Here is a 13,351-nt window from a genome sequence, read left to right on the forward strand (position 1 = left end):
GGCAGTTCCAACATGGCAATTTTCTATTTTTCTTTTTCAGTTGACCCTTTCCTCTACCACTAAAAAGCAGCTTTATTGGCCGGGCGCGGTGGCTCAAGCCTGTAATCCCAGCACTTTGGGAGGCCAAGGCGGGCGGATCACGAGGTCAGGAGATCGAGACCATCCTGGCTAACACGGTGAAACCCCGTCTCTACTAAAAATACAAAAAACTAGCCGGGCGCGGTGGCGGGCGCCTGTAGTCCCAGCTACTCGGGAGGCTGAGGCAGGAGAATGGCGTAAACCCAGGAGGCGGAGCTTGCAGTGAGCTGAGATCCGGCCACTGCACTCCAGCCTGGTTGACAGAGCAAGACTCCGTCTCAAAAAAAAAAAAAAAAAAAAAAAAGCAGCTTTATTGCTAAAAAGCAATCCGTTTATTTAGACATTCTCTTCTTAGGCAACTTTAAGTTTTTCCACTGCCATAACACCACTCTATTTTTCACTTTCAGTCTTCAAACACTTTTTTCAGGAGAATCCTCATCACTGTCTCTGTTCCTACTTCTTTATCCTCTCCAATGAGAAGATCCAATGTATCTCCCACTTTGACCATGCTATTTTTCTTCCATAACTTTTCCCCATTCAGCCTGAGTTCGCCTTTGTAGAATGTATCTTCCGCTTGGTTTCTCCCAATATCTAGGCCTGTCTTCAGGACATCATCGTACTGAAAGGATTGCATTGCTTTTTCCAGGTCTTGATAGCCTTTGACTATATTAGGGTCATCCTCAAGCTCCTCTTCCTGCTCACTCATCTCATGATCGCTTTCTTCATCAGAGTCCTCTTCATCTTCTACTTTTTGTGGTGACTTTGTAGTAGATTTATTAGAGCTTTTATTACTTTTGAGTCTTATGGGAAAGGGAAAAATATATTCTGGAGATATTAAAAGCCTTGAGAATTTCAGTGAGAAAATATTATGGATAAGTCTTTTATAATTTGGTGCATGTAACTTAGTGCTGTACTGATTCCAGGAAGTACAGAGTTTGTGTGACGAAGGTGTCCCTTGGAGAACACCCCAGAGTCCAATCCAGGTATCTGGCTTTCTTAAAACACCGGCAAGCAGTTCGATGCTAGTCATAGCCATGGCGCTTATAACCTTTCTTTTGTTGTTGTTATTTTGAAATAGGGTATTGATCCGTGGCCCAGGCCGGAGTGCAGTGGTGCGATTTGGCTCACTGCAATGTCCGCCTTCTGGGCTCAAGCAATTCTCATGCCTTAGCCTTCCCCGTAGCTGGGACTACAGGTGTGTGCCACCATGCCTGGCCAACTTTTTGTATTTTTAGTAGAGACAGGATTTCATCATGTTGGTCCGGCTGGTCTTGAACTCCTGAGCTCAGCAGTTTGCTTTTTCAAGGCCCAGCCTGCTTAGATGAAGTCTTACATAATGAAATATCATCTGTGGAGTGACATCCCATCATTTTGTCATGTCCTGCCTACTTTCAAGGGGAGGGGTTATATAAGAAACATGGATCATTTGGGATCGATCACCTTAGGATGTGCCCTCTATAAGGTGGTCTGCCAATCTTGGAAGTTCAACCTGAAACCCAAACTCACTGTTTTTGCTCTTCCAGCTTCTTCATCTCTATTAGCATCACCTCCAGTCTTCCAGCCACTGGATTTTTAGTCTGAGTGTTAGCACTGACCCTTCTTTTTCTTTGTCATTTTCAGTATCCTTGCACTTACGAAGTACTCTCAAATTTTCCTGGGCATGTCCTTTGTAAACCATCTTCCTAAACACTAGTTTTTGTATCTCTCACTCTCTCTTTATCTCTCTTTCTCTTTCTCTGTGTCTCTGACTGACACACACACACACACACACACACACACACACACACACACACACGCTTTCACTCTGTCTGGTACCGAGTTTCTCCCAGAGCCTGTTGCCTAGTGTTGGTTTAATGGTCCACCCTTTTCTCTATGAACAAATTGCTTCACTTCCACATTTCTGCTGTGTTGGTTCGGAGCTTGTCCGTCCTTCCTGGGATGTCCTTGGTCACATTTCCCATTACCCCTCCCAAGCCTCTGCGTTTGCTCTTTCTCTGAACTGCAGACTCTGGTCCACTTAGGCCCAGTGCCTTTCTTTACGTTAGGATCATCAAGGTCATTGAAATTGAATTACTCAGCCATGTGTAGACTTGGCTAACTTCCCTCTATGCAGTGTGTATATATACATCTATAAAAGGAATGCGGGGTGAATTATCTGAATTTAAAAATTCATGAGAAAAATATAATACTAAATCAAACATGCTGCTGTTTGGCAGCCGGAGTCACCAAGCCCTCCTGTCCCTGTGGCCAACTCTGCTGGTGGCTAGGCAGCTTGGTATTAGCCAGTATGATGGATGGCGCTGTGGCAAGCCTGTGGCTCGGTGGGCTGGCGGCGCCTGTGGCTCTGGTCCTGATTTATGCTGGCCTCGGAGCCGCATATCACTCCACGGGATGACGAAGATGCTGGGGCCTGTCCTAGCATGTGGGACCTCAGCCATATCCATCCAGAGCGAACCTTTGTTTTTCCTCTGAGAATCTCAGTTTAGCTTCTTAGCTTAGTTGACTACTAGGTGGATTAGGAGCTGCTTAATGAATTCTGAAGCCCACAAGGACTGTTTTGATGGACTCTTGATATGGTTTGACTGTGTCCCCACCCAAATCTCATCTTGAATTGTAGCTCCTATAATTCCCACATGTTGTGGGGGGGACCCGGTGGGAGGTAATTGAGTCAGGGCGTGGATTCCTTCGTACTGTTCTCGTGGTAGTGAATAAGTCTCGCGAGATCTGATGGTTTTAAAAGGGGAAACCCTTTTCGCTCAGCTCTCATTCTCTCTGGCCTGACACCGATGTAAGACGTGCATTTCACCTTCCGCCATGATTATGAGGCCTCCCCAGCGATGTGGAACTGTGAGTCCCTTGCACTTTGTTCTTATAAATCACTCAGTCGCAGGTATGTCTTTATCAGCAGCACGAAAACAGACTAATACAACTATCAAGGAGGGAAGAGAGTCCCCCTGTCCCCCTGGTGCCTCTGTGGGTCAGTGCTGCCCTTCACTGAGGTCCTTTGAGTATGTGCTCTGCATTTTCCCAGGCCCAGGAAAGCAGTATGCAGGGAGAAAGCACCTGTTCTGCCTTGAAGAATCTGAGATCTGGGTGGGAGGCAGGGTGCCCAGGGGCAGGAATGACATTTCCTAACAATAGAGCTGCAGGAGGAGCTGGCACCGTTAAACCCGACCTGCTTCTTGCAGAAAGTCAAGGAAACATTCCAAGAAACATCTTGGACGTGCTTCTCTTTGGAATATGAGAGAAGCGCTGTTGTTTCTGTAGGGAAGTTGGATGGGGCCTCTCTGAAAAGAGGTAATTTGGAGGATTCCAGTTATGATAGGATACAGAATTGTCTTGTATATTCTGGGAAGAAGGGAAATTGCATCTTGCCTTTGTCCAATAACAGGCAGTGGGGAAAAGGGTAGCAATGCTTTCGGGGCCCAGGAGGCCTGTTTGCTGCAGCTGCACGATTCATGAGCAGCTCCTTCCATTATCCCTTATGTTCTGCGGGGAGGGAAGAGGCAAGGCCCGTTATGTGGTTGCTGCCTGATTATTGGCCTGGCTGCCCAAAGAAGTCCCCCAGACCCTTCTGGCCTCCCTCTCAACCAACCTGCCAGGCATTTGCTTTTCTGCCTAATTCAATTATGCTTCAGTGTGAACATTTTCTGCCTAAGCTTGGTCAATCTGCAGGGACCTCTCTTGGTACTTGACGTAGTCAGTTGTCTGACTGCAAATCCATGTCTACCCTGGATAGAAAGAAAAGGGAGTTGTGACAGTTGCCAGGAAGATTTCTCTGTGGAAGTGGCTGCTGTGTTTCTGGGCAGAAACTTTGTGGAGGAAAAAGGCATTTAATTAAAAAAGAGACCGGGCGCAGTGGCTCCCGCCTCTAACCCCAGCCCTTTGGGAGGCCGGGCGGGTGGATCACCTGAGGTCACGAGTTCGAGACCAGCCTGACCAGCATGGTGAAACCTTATCTTTACTAAAAATAAAAAATTAGCTGGGCGTGGTGGCGCCTGCCTGTAATCCCAGCTATTCGGGAGGCTGAGGCAGGAGAATCGCTTGAACCTGGAAATTGGAGGTTGCAGTGGGCTGAGATTGTGCCACTGTATTCCAGCATGGGAGACAGAGCAAGACTCTGTCTCAAATAAATAAATAAATAAATAAATAACAAAACAAAAAGAACTAGGACTGTTATTTTTTTTTTGAGCACCTTGTATGTGTCTGGTATTGAGCTAATTCCTTAGTATCCGTTGCTTCTTTCTCATCTCATAACAATCCTGGCTGGCCGTGGTCCCTCACGTCTGTGATCCCAGCACTTTGGGAAACAGCAGTGTGAGGATCACTTGAGCCCAGGAGTTCAAGACCAGCGTGGGCAACATGGTGAAACCCCAGCTTTACAAAAAATACAAAAATTAGCTGGATGTGGTGACTCCTGCCTGTAGTCCCAGCTACTCGCGAGGCTGAGGTGGGAGGATCACCTGAGCCTGGGAAGTTGAGGCTGCAGTGAGCCATGATGGCACCATGACACTCCAGCCTGGGCGACAGAGTGACCCTGTCTCCGAAAAAAAAAACCAAAACAAGCCAATCCTAGCAGGTAGGCACTGTTATATTTGCTGTTGCAAATGGGGGAACTGACGTTGGGAGAGGTCAAGTACCTAAGCCACAGGGACTTGCAGAAGTAAATGCCAGGGGACTCCACTTGGTAGAGCTGGACTTTCTGAGCCAAAACCCATGCCTATAATTTGGGGATTTGCCATCCTGTCTTGTAGAGGTTCTGAGAGCTGCCCCAGTTCTGATTGTGGAATCTTGAGTGACAGGGAAATTGCAGCCTGGGGTCTGTGGTGGAGCTGGGAAGGAATATTTGCAAGACACCGCCACGCTCAGCACCTTCCTTGGGCTTCTCCAAGTTTCACTTCTTTTTTTTTTTTTAAATTGAAATGGAGTCTCACTCTATCACCCAGGCTGGATGCAGTGGCACAATCTTGGCTCACTGCAGTCTCTGCTGCCTAGGCTTGAGCAATTCTCGTGCCTCAGCCTCCCGAGTAGCTGGGACTACAGGCACGCAATACCATGCCCGGCTAATTCTTTTGTATTTTAATAGAGATGGGGTTTTGCCATGTTGGCCAGGCTGGTCTCAAACTCCTGACCTCAGGTAATCCGCCCGCCTACAACTCTCAAAGTGCTGCGATTAAAGGCATGAGCCACCACACCTGGCCTCCAAGTTGCACTTCTAATTTATATTTTGTCATCTAATCTTGGTCAATGTAGATGTTTTAGGAGTGACCAGTGTTCCTTATGTGTTTTTGTTGGGGCCTATTACACAGTGAGTGCTGTGGTAGTTAATTTTGTGTGTCAACTTGACTGGGCCACAAGGTGCCCAGATATCTGGTCAGATATTCTGGTTGTTTCTATGAGGGTGTTTTTGGATGAGGTGAACCTTGAAATCAGTAGACTGAGTGAAAGAGATTGGCCTCGTCTCTCCTCCTCTCCTTTCAGCTAAAGGCCTGAATAGAACAAAACTCTGGCCCTACCTCTGAGTGAGGGGGAATTTGTCCTGCCTGACGGTTTTTGGAGCTGGAACATCAGTTTTTCCCTCCTGCTTTTGGTCTTGGACTGGAACTCCACCATTGCTCTCCTAGTTCTCCAGTTTGCCAACTGCAGATCTTCAGATGTGTTAACCTCCATAATCACATGAGCCAATTCCTTATAATAAATATCTTTATGCAGATATATACATGTGTGTTGTGCATGTGTGTACATATGTATGGATTCTGTTTCTCATGAGAACCCTGACTAGTACAAGCACTCATCCCTAGTCACTGTCTGCCTCCTCATTTCTCAGGCTGGCAGGCATCTGACCAGCATTCCTGCAGATGCTTCGGGGAAACACGTGAGCCACAGTCTCTTCACTTCCATTTGCTTTTGCCCCTCTTATCTCCGAACTCACAGCTCAGTTTTTAACACATTCAGATCATTCTCATATTCTTCCTCCTTTATTCTAATTTATTGATCTTAAGAGAATTTCTTTCCTCTTTCTCTGCTTTCTCCATTTTTCTTTCCTTTTTTCCTTCCCCTTGCTTTTCTTCCTTTTTTTTATTTTAAATCTTCTCGAGATAGGGTCTCGCTCTATTGCCCAGGCTGGAGTGCAGTGGCATGAGCACAGCTCACTGCAGGCTTGACCTCCTGTGCTCAAGCAGTCCTCCCACCTCAGCCTCCTGAGAGCTGGGACTACAGGTGTACACCACTACACCCTGCTAATTAAAAAAAATTTTTTCCCAGTTGCTAGCAGCTATAGTAAAATGAAGAAAGAAAAATTGTGTAGAGTTGCGGTTTCCCTTCGTTGGTCAGGCTGGTCTCGCACTCCTGGACTCAAGTGATCTCCTTCCTCAGCCTCCCAAAGTGCTCGGATTACAGGTGTAAGCCACTGTGCCTGGCCTACTTTTTTATGTTTCTTATTATCCTACCCTACCCTGTCCTACCTTAAGGCCCACAATGGCCGTAATAATTGTGGTTCATAGTGGTAAGAATAATACTGATACCGTTTGTCTTAACACAAAATCCCTCATACTAAACAAAACTAATGGTTTTGCAAACCAGAATTTCCAAGAATGTCTCCAGCCACCCTACTTTCTTCAAAGTAAATCTTTTCTTTAAGATGAATAAAGTATTCCTATTTGAGCTTTACTGTTTTGCATTTACTGCAAGATTTGCAACTTTTCTGTGCTTAGCATTTGTTTTCACTGAAGATGTGCAGCACATCAATCACATTTTGCACGAAAAGGCTGTGGTGGGTTGGCTGAGAGTGGCCTGGCGGCTGCTATGGTGCCTGCCACTGTGGCTAGAGGTCTTCCTTGTTCTATTTCCTGTTTGTGGTGAGTGAATATCTCTCATCGTTATGTCAGGGACATATGCTTTGTGTTTCTGTTTTCTTTGCCTTCTCTACATCTTTTGTATTCATACTTCATCACTCTCCCTGGCCTTCTCTCAGTAGTGCCCATAAACGTTGACCTTGCAATCCATCATGAAAACGAGTGTGTAAGGTTTCACTGGAAGCTCAGTGTGCTCTCTGAAAGTGATCACCTGTGAATCTTAGCATGAGACAGATGGAATTATGCATGCTGCCTGCTGCCTATGCCCCTAGAATGGCTGTTTGGGTCATGAGGCATGATGTAGCCAGGACTTACATACCTATCTTAAGTAGAAAGCAACTGGAGCTTGCCTCTATTTTTCAGCTGCAGAAATTCCAGCCAATGGTAGTGTTAGTTAAAAAATGAACACAGTGGCTGGGCTAGGTGGCTCACGCCTGTCATCCCAGAACTTTGGGAGGCTGAGGCAGGTGGATCACCTGAGGTCAAGAGTTCAAGACCAGCCTGGCCAACATGGTGAAACCCTGCCTCTACCCAAAATACAAACATTAGCCAGGTGTGGTGGCGGGTGCCTGTAATCCCAGCTACTTGGGAGGCTGAGGCAGAAGAATAGCTTGAACCTGGGAGGTAGAGATTGCAGTGAGCCAAGATCATGCCACTGCACTCCAGCCTGGGCAACAATAGCAAAACTCCATCTCAAAAATAAAAAAATAAATTAAATAAAAATAAAAACAAACATAGTCCTCAGAAAACCAAAAGCAAAACCATGAAAGCAACGTTTCCAAAACCCAAACGTTAAAATACAACCAACAAACCCCAATCTCTCCTTTATCGTCTCTCCTCCCCTCCTCCCCCTGGCTATACTCATGTCCCTGAGTCAGAGAGGGCTGTTAAAATTTAATGGGTATAGTCTGACCCAGGAAACAATAGATGATAGTCTTGAATAAACTCTTGAATTTTACAAGGATTGGGGATCTTCTGGTCTCCCGATGAAGAGAACAGGTCTTTGGATACTGCCTGCAGTTTGAGTGCCTGAGATTTCTGCAGGGTAGGCAGTGAGAGGTGAGCATTTGGGCAGTGCAGTGAGAGGTGAGCATTTGGCATGATAGAATTCTATGCAGTCACCAATGGGCTGTATCTCTATTAATTGGAATTATAGACGACATCCAGAATGGCAAGTGGGAATATAACATCTCCTGGATTTACCAGATTATTTTCCACAAAGTTTGGAACTTACATAAAGGAGTCTTTTGGAGTGGCCGTTGCCCCTCTTTCAGCAAAACCAGAGGAAATGTCATACAGAAGAACCGTGGTTAAAGAACATTCTGGAAGACACCCGTATTAAACAGAGTAAGCATTACAGAAGGCTGAAGCCAGCAGGGGCACAGTAATACAATGGGCCTAGATTATTTATTTTATAGATTTAAAAACAAAACCTGAGGCCTTGGAGTTTCCATGTTTGCTCAAAGTCACGATTCACTCATCACCATAGCCTGTTCTCACATTAGCCTGCAACATTTGATGTTGTATCTCGTATGCTAGGAGACATTTCCCACAGAAACATTATCTATTTGTTACTGGTCATAAAATTGCCTATATCTAAAGCAGTAGTCATCTTTGCATTCTGTTCTTCCTTTCTTTCCTTTTTTTTTTTTTTTTTTTTTTTGAGATGTAATTTCGCTCTTGTTGCCCAGGCTGGAGTGCAGTGGCGCGATCTCAGCTCATTGCAACCTCCGCCTCCCAGGTTCAAGCAGTTCTCCTGCCTCAGCCTCCCAAGTAGTTGGGATTACAGGCACGTGCGACCACTCACGGCTAATTTTGTATTTTTAGTATAGATGGAGTTTCACCGTGTTGGTCAGGCTAGTCTCAAACTCCTGATCTCAGGTGTTTCGCCCACCTTGGCCTCCCAAAGTGCTGGGATTACAGGTGTGAGCCACCGTGCCTGGCCTGCATTCTCTTACTTCTTTTTTTTTTTTTTTGCAATGGAATTTCGCTCTTGTTGCCCAGGCTGGAGTTCAATGTGGTGCGACCTCCGCTCACCGCAACTTCTGCCTCCTGGGTTCAAGCAATTCTCCTGTCTCAGCCTCCCGAGTAGGTGGGATTACAGGCATGCACCACTATGTCCGGCTAATTTTGTATTTTTAGTAGAGACAGGGTTTCTCCATGTTGGTCAGGCTGGTCTTGAACTCCCGACCTCAGGTGATCTGCCCGCGTCGACCTCCCAAAGTGCTGGGATTACAGGCGTGAGCCACCTTGCCCGGTCTCTCTTATTTCTTAGAAAAGTTTGCCAACTTTTAAAAAAAATTGTCACAAATTTAATGGCAGACTGTAGTTCTTTGGATATTGGATCATTATTTGCTGAGGTCTTGATAATTAGTCCAGTCTCATTTCCCTCAAGCTGACGAATTTTGCTTCATGCCTTATGGAGAATGTAAGTATGAAATTAATATTGTAGCAATTTGTCATCTATCCTTCATTTTTTTTCTATTAAAGTCCCAGAGCACAAACATGAAATTCATCAGATTGAACCCCTTATACTTAAAAACCATTGTGGCATTCTAGATATTTCACCCCTCCTTTGAACTATAATGCAATAAGGAATTTAGCAGAAACTTTTAGTAGAAATTTACTGATTTATTTTTAAATCAGGAAGCTGTATTTCTCAACAGCTGTTTTCTTATGTGGTTGCAGGCTGACTCAGCGCCACGCTGTGAACGACAGAAAAGCCAGTGCGGATTCTAAATTTTAGTGCCTCCACTTAAGAGTGCATTAAAGTTGTTTGATAACTGCTGCTGTAATTTCCGTGGGACAGCTTATCTTTAATGCTGTTCATATAAACACTGGTCCCGCTGCTGGGAGCTACAGAGGTTAGGATTGATTTTCATGAAATTTTTTACTTAATGAAATCTCATCAATTTCTATCCTCCTGGATATTTTAATTTGAGACCAAGGAGGGTCTAAGGATGAACTGCAGCTTTGCTTTGGCTTTTGAGAGGCTGCCTCCCATGAGGTTCAGCTTTTATGAAACATGTTCTAAATGACTTGAACGGAAGCCAGCTCTGTCTGATGTTTCGTATTATGTAACCAGTCAGATTTATGTTGCATACAGTGAATTTCAAATCCCAGTTTTTAGGGATCTGCAGGGGGGATAGGGATGCCTGAGCTTATTTGAGAATGAAAACTTGGAAAAACACAATAGTTCAGGGCTCATTGTAGAAACCATGGCTATAAAATATGATTCTTTCTGCCTCTAATAAACATCAGAAATTATATTTCAGAAGCTAAAAGAGGTTCACCACTGCTGGACCACAGGAGTCTGATATCCGGGATTTTATTCCAGTGGTGGGCGGTGGTGACTGTGGGTCAGGTGAGATTTCTTACATGAGGGCATTTAAACTGGTCCTTGATGGTCAAGGAGGACTTCAACAGGCAGATTTGCAAGGAAGGCAAGAGAGGCTAAAAAGCAGGAGAATGCATTGAAGGAATATTAACACTTAGCTCTGCATGATAACATTTAAAAAACCATTAAAATATCAGATCTTTCCTTAAAAGGAAAAGAATTATGCCACTGACATATAGCTGCATGGTCCATAGACTCTGAACCCAATTCTATAAAGCATTTTGGGTTATGGGTGCATCTCTAATTGTCTTGTGGGAAGAGGTTGCCTCCCCTACTTCCCATGCCTTTATAATATCTGGGGAGCTGGCCCTGATATGTCTGTTCATTATTTCTTGTCTGTTACTAGGGGGTTTAATTATTCCCAATGACCAAAAGCAGCTGGGGAGTCCAACAGGCCCGGCATTATCCCACGTTGGGCACTTCTGTAACCCATTCCTTTCCATCCTCTTTTCCCTTTGTCTTTTCCGAGTTAAAGTTGTAAAATGAAACTCCACAGTCTAAGGTTTCTACTTTCCAGGCAGATATGCTTTCTGCGGAAATTGCTTCAAGGCAGTTCAAAGTTGCTCTCAATCCTGTGTAACATGTATGGAGAGCCGCATTGCAATTTACTACACTAGTTCATTGAAACACTGGATCCAACCTGACCAATCCCTGGGGACTTCTTCAGGTCCTGGCTGTCCCATATTTGCCTATGTGACCTGGTGCAGGTCTTCCTCAGCTTATTTTTCTTTCTAAATCTTAGTGAGCTTGTTAAATACAGAATTCCAGAGTCCTACCTTGACAATAATTCCTTCCTTGATGAAACCATAGTCAGGCTCCTCTGAGCCCCCTTTTTGACTAGGCTGTGGCCCTGGCCCCATCCTCTCTTTGGCCTGTCTGGTCCAGTCTTAGCAAAGAATCCTGCTAGGTTATCCTCTCATTCTTGATATCTGACCACCCTTGATAATCTGATTAAGTTCCTCATTTTCCACCTTTGATGTGTAAGTCCTTGGCCTGTCTTTAGCAAGAATTCTATTAGGCCAGTTTTGCAAGATTGCAAGAATCTCCCGGGTGGGCTCAGTGGCTCATACCTGTAATCCCAGTGCCTTGGGAGGCTGAGGCGGGCGGATCACTTGAAGTGAGGAGTTCCATACCAGCCCGGCCAACGTGGTGAAACCCTGTCTCCACTAAAAATAAAAAAATTAGCCGGGCATGGTGGCGTGTGCCTGTAGTCTCAGCTGCTTGGGAGGCTGCAGTGGTAGAATCACTTGAGCCCAGAAGGCGGAGGTTGCAGTGAGCCGAAATGGTGCCACTGCACTCCAGCCTGGCAACAGAGGGAGACTCCGTTTCAAAAAAAAAATCCCCCTACTCCTGATGTTTCCTCTTAGTAATTGTCCATTGACTGACTCTGTCAGCTTCGCTCCTTGTCTGTAAGTTCCCACTTGTCCTTGCTGTGTTTGGAGTTGAGCTTGATCTCTTTTCCCTGTTATAATACCGTTATATATATATACATATATATTTGTTTGTTTTTGAGATAGGGTCTCATTTCATTGCCCAGGCTGGAGTGCAGTGGCACTGTCTCAGCTCACTGTAATTCCCACCTCTTGAGCTCAAATGATCCTCCCACCTCAACCTCCTGAGTAGCTGGGACTCCAGACATGTGCCACCCTGCCTGGTTAATTTTTTTTTTTTTTTTTTTGTAAATGACAGAGTTTCATCATGCTGCCCAGGCTAGTCTTGAAGTCCTGGGCTCAAGTGATCCACCCACCTTGGCCTCCCAAAGTACTAGCATTACAGGCATGAGCCACCATGCTTAGCCGATAGTTTTGAATTAAGTCTTCGTTACTCTTTTAACAATTGTCAATTTTTTTCTTCAGTGACCTCCAGATCTTACTTGCTATGTCTAAGACAGGAAGTTAGGTAGGGAAGGCTCACTCCTGGAACAAGGTGTGAAATTACAGTGGCTTACCCCAGCAAAAGGTTATTTCTTGCCCACATAAAAGTTCTTTACCAAATGGTGATTCCCAGACCCAGGCTCCTTCCATATTGTGGCTCTGCTGTTGCCAACTTGTGCTTTCCAACGCTGCCGTATTCCTGGGAGTCAAGTCCTAGAAGGGGAAAGCGCTTGTAGGTTTGTGAGAGGGGCAGACACATCTCTCCCACTCACATTCCTTGTTGGCTAGAGTCAAGCCATGCAGCCACATTTAAGAAGGAATGAGTTTGTCAAATACCAATGCATGAATCTGCATTTTAAACAAGTGTCACACATGATTCTTATGCAGGGAGATGCTTGGGCCACAACTTGGTAAATGCTGTTTATAATATTTGCTAAGTTCCCTCCAACCCTGACAGTCCATGATTCTGTTGTGCTGTGACTTTTCACATGGAAAGAGGCAAGCATTTCCCTCTAAGATGAAAAGAGAAATTGAACCAGCAAAATCACAATGGATTCTTCCCATATCCCGAGTTCATAAAAGCATGGTGACCTGTTAAGACCAGCTGATTAAATAGCCACTGGTACCATAATCATCTTGCTGGGACTCTTCTGCTTTGGGAACCCACTGAGCTATTACCTTATGGTGTTTCCTTCCATGATGGGGTGCTGGGAACTAGAATGGGGAACACAGAAAATGTAAATGCTTGTTTTCCTTTGCAAGTAACGAAAGTGGACAGTTTACTACTTCATTTGTCTTCCAATCCGTTGGAAATCTAAAGGTTTTCTTAACCTCTTCTGCTAAGAATCACTGATCTGGGACCAGGACAACGCTGATAGCATCTGTATTAACTTGGTCATTTGTGTTGTGACTTTTTTTTTTAAAGGTCAAGAATTTAGGTTTATTTTGTGTCAGGAATTAGGCTGTAATCAGATACGTGGGACTTGGGGTTGGGGGAGTCAGCAGTGTGGTGATCAGATTTTCTTAATTCCACTAAGGACTAGGTAAGAAGAAATATTGGGACCTGCATGAGATATAGTTTGAGCACACTGAAATTATAAGGGAAAGCTAGATTGTGAATACAGCCTTTGAGTGAGACTTTTTCTGAG

General features: G+C 44.9%; 1 protein-coding gene and 1 pseudogene across 15 annotated transcripts in view; one reads left to right on the forward strand and one right to left on the reverse strand.

The window, feature by feature from the left end:
* Window positions 1-13,351, forward strand: part of TIAM1 (TIAM Rac1 associated GEF 1) — a 441,123-nt gene that overhangs the window by 106,351 nt on the left and 321,421 nt on the right. The window lies entirely within an intron of this gene.
* Window positions 402-1,254, reverse strand: LOC102121215 (mitochondrial transcription rescue factor 1 pseudogene; annotated as a pseudogene).

This window comes from Macaca fascicularis, chromosome 3 (assembly GCF_037993035.2).
Source record: "Macaca fascicularis isolate 582-1 chromosome 3, T2T-MFA8v1.1".
NCBI lineage: Eukaryota > Metazoa > Chordata > Mammalia > Primates > Cercopithecidae > Macaca > Macaca fascicularis.